Source organism: Capsicum annuum, chromosome 10, assembly GCF_002878395.1.
Source record: "Capsicum annuum cultivar UCD-10X-F1 chromosome 10, UCD10Xv1.1, whole genome shotgun sequence".
Classification (NCBI taxonomy): Eukaryota; Viridiplantae; Streptophyta; class Magnoliopsida; order Solanales; family Solanaceae; genus Capsicum; species Capsicum annuum.
Window position 1 is genome coordinate 169,141,996 of NC_061120.1, and position 3,896 is coordinate 169,145,891.

Consider the following 3,896-nt stretch of genomic DNA (forward strand, 5'->3'; position numbering starts at 1 on the left):
TGCAACAAATATTATAGCAGAGTGAGGGCAATTATTGAGGTTGTCAGATACTGCAGAAGTCAGAACATTATAAGAATTTTGATTGAGTCGGATTCGCTTCTAATAGTGAACATCATCAATGAAGTGTGGAAAGTTCCATGGAAAGTTGTTGAGTATATGGATGAGATTACTGAGACAAAGAAGACTATGGAGATACATGTATGTTTTCAGAGAATGAAACAAACTTGCTGATAGCAAATCTAGCTATTGAGGTCAATCATAAGCGACATATAATGCATTCTCACAGACGCCAAGTACGGGAAGGAAATTAATCAACATTGACAAAGCATAAATACCATCACTAAGATTAAAAACTAGAAAGATCAAGCTACATGTACAAGTTTTGCAGTAGAGATAAAACATCTAGGAGGCAGATTCTAAGCAGCTTACATATTTACGAAAGTGTTCGTTCTAAAAATAGGCAAATTACAGCTATTAAATCAGGTAGGCTAAGCAATGTTAGCACACAAAAGTTATCACCAAAAATAAGAGGGAGCTGCATCAGATTCCGCGAGAAGTGTTGGAGGTCAGCTACATGTCCAGGTTGGTTCATGACAAACCTGTTAGCAAAGAAAGATCAGAAGAGTGAAAATCTCGTGTATAACTTTTGGAGGGTAAAGATGTTACCTTTGGGAGAACTGTGAACTCCACATGATTTCCTTCTTCCTTTCCTTGCACTACAACACCCTTCACATGACAAAGAGCATGAAGTTCAAGATAAGTTGCAACAGGAGATTCAGAACACAGAAGAACATGGCCAACCTTGGATAAGTGACATATCTTGTGTGAAGAAAAAGAACTCAAACAGATCAGACAAAGGAGCATAGATACTCCACAATAGGAGTTGACGGAGACTGGCAATCCACCAACAACAAGGTGACAACGTCTTTGAGAGGAGGCAGAAATGGAAAATATACTCCCTTTTGGAAAGACTACCGGGGTTTATAGCTAGGGATTAAAGGATAAAGGACACTCTATGACCTTTTTAAAAAATAATAGCCCAATTATAGTTCAAGTTTGGCATTTGGACAAATAATGTGCAGTCGGCTAAACAAATATCATTTTATGGCCATTTCCTAATCTTTCTCAATTTGGGTCATTTTGATCCACGTACTTCATATACAGTCCATATACGATACTGATACAGTCTATATACAATACTGATACAATATTCAACTTGGACAATTCGGACTTTTTAAAAATATTTTAATTTTTTTTTACTATAAATTTTTAAATTGATCAAATATTCTATTTTTTTTTATTGTTTAGAAATAATAATTAAATTATTTAAAAATGATATAATTGTTAAATAGAATATGAATCTATATAAGATATATGTATAGAAATTGTATAGTTCTATCAAATATGTATATGTACAATATATAGAAAGTGTATACAAATTATATAATTATTGTATAAAACGTGTAAAAAAAAAGTACAGTTATTATATAAATTATGTATCAAAACTGTATAATTTCTGTATAGAATATTTATGTATAAGATTTGTATAAAACCTGCATAAAAGTTGTGTAAAAACGGTAAAGAATCAGTCAGTAAATTAAAATGGCTATAAAGTGGAATTTAAATTCCAGGGTCATTTTCAAGGAAATAATTTAATTTGAAGTGCAAATGTACAGTTATTATATAAATTATGTATCAAAACTGTATAATTTCCGTATAGAATATTTATGTATAAGATTTATATAAAACCTGTGTAAAAGTTGTGTAAAAACGGTATAGAACCAGTCAGTAAATTAAAATGGCTAGAAAGTAGAATTTAAATTCCATGATCATTTTCAAGGAAATAGTTTAATTTGAAGTGTCGTTTCTTTCCTTTTCCCGGGATAGTTTCTATTGGGCTTGGCCTGAATCAAATTTTAGACTAGTATCAATTTCCAGCTTTGTTTTTTATTTTTCAATAAATAAAATGGCCTGATCAGCCAACAAAAAAATTATTTTTAAAAAGAAAAAATTATTCTTCGAGAGAATTAGTAAAAACACACTCAAACTATACGGAAATTATTATTTTAGTCCCTAAACCATTCCTAGCAATTAAAACACCCTAATCTTGACTAGATGAACTTAAAAACATAGTGATTTGTCAAATCTAATGAATGTGTTTACACGCACGTTCCAGCTGGAAATTGGTACCAATATGTTGTATATGTGGCATACACATAAATAATTACAGTCCAAAAAAAAAAAAAGGACGTATTTGCTTAACCCTAAAAAATATAAGTCCAAAAAAAAGACGCATTTGCTTAACCCTAAAAAATATAATCCTCGTCAATCAGTGATGGACTCAGAATTAAGGGATCATTGGTTTTAAGGTTTAAGGTTCCACAGGAAAATCAAAGCACTCAACTATCTTTATGGTTTCATGGGTATTTTTTTTTTTTATTTCATACTAATTTATATATATATATATTTTACATAATTATACCTATTTTACATCGAATTTAACGAATATTAAAGCACCACAATTTTAAACCTAGATCCGCCCTACCGTCAAATTCTCTCTAAAATAAACCCCGCTGATTGTAAGTCGTGGTCCAGCGTCTCTATCTTGGCATGATCCCTAGGTACATCCATCCAATTCATAATTCTACAGCTTTAGCCATCAGTTGTGTTTTGTTTAGAGCTGGGGTTTTAAAGTGTTTTTATGGAGGAAGTCTTGAGTAGGGAAGAAGAAAGAGTTTTAGCCGTTGGAGGGGATTTAAATTAATCAGAAATGTTATAAATGAGACTTTTTACCATTTAGTTGTTTATTTGTCTTGTTTTATAAGTTCCTCACGAGTTAAATGAGGTTGAAACTACTTGCTATGCCATGTGAAAGATAGAAGGTGTCTTTGAGTTCGTTTAGTCAAGATTGGGACTGTTTTAATTGCAATAAATAGTTTGGAGATTAAAGTAATAATTCCCATATAGTTTGGAGGTATTTTCATGGCTGCCCTCTTTATTTTTGTAAAAAATAGTTAATTAATGATATTATGATTGACCATATAATTAATGGGCTGAAATAATTCATTTGTTAAACTAAATTCTAAATGGTGTTATGATTGATCATATAGTTGCGCGCTGAAATAATTCATTTGTTAAACTAAATTCTAAATGGTGTTATGATTGATCATATAGTTGCGCTTACATATGTACAAGATTCTTTAGATAAGAGTATTGCTCGCTCTTTTTATGGACGAGTAATTGTATAAATATGTTTCTTGAACCTTATCTTCCTCCAAAAAAATATATACTAAATGTTTTCTAGCTGAAGTTAGGGCTGGGCATAAAATACCGAAAATCAAATTACTAAATCGAATTAAAAAAGTTGGTAATTGGTATTCGGTAATTTGGTATTTGGTATGGTATTTGAGAGTAAAATTTTAACATTTTGGTATTCGGGATTGGATTTGGTTCAAGAGATTAATACCTTTGGTATTCGATATTTACCGAATATATATATATATATATATGTCTAACCAACCCAATAGACAATAGTATTAGTCGTTTCAAAAAATCTCTTGAAACTTGGTAATATATTTGTAAAAAGAAACAAAAAGAATACTAAATAAGGTTTCTACTAAAAATACTCTTTGAAGTTTAAATGTACATTTGCACTTCTCCAGCTTTAATATGGTAAAACCAAATATCGTACCGAACCGAAGTTTAATTTACTGATTTTCGAATTACCGACCCGATGTTCATAAGTATGGTATATGGTATCTATGTTCAAATACCGATTACTGAATTACCAAACCCGAACTTTGAAAATACCGAACCGAATACCGAACGCCCACCCCCCTAGCTGAAGTCGTTGATAAGTAGAGTTTCATATACCCAGCATAAAAAAAAAAAAAAAA

The 3,896-nt window shown here is 31.1% G+C and overlaps 1 long non-coding RNA gene across 1 annotated transcript; it reads right to left on the minus strand.

The window, feature by feature from the left end:
- Positions 1-323: 323 nt before the first annotated feature.
- On the minus strand, positions 324-924 carry LOC124887942. Its single transcript, XR_007045584.1, has 2 exons — positions 667-924; positions 324-599 (listed from the first exon to the last, which is right to left on the minus strand). It is a non-coding gene; the product is annotated as an uncharacterized LOC124887942 (long non-coding RNA).
- Between the last annotated feature and the right edge of the window lie 2,972 nt (positions 925-3,896).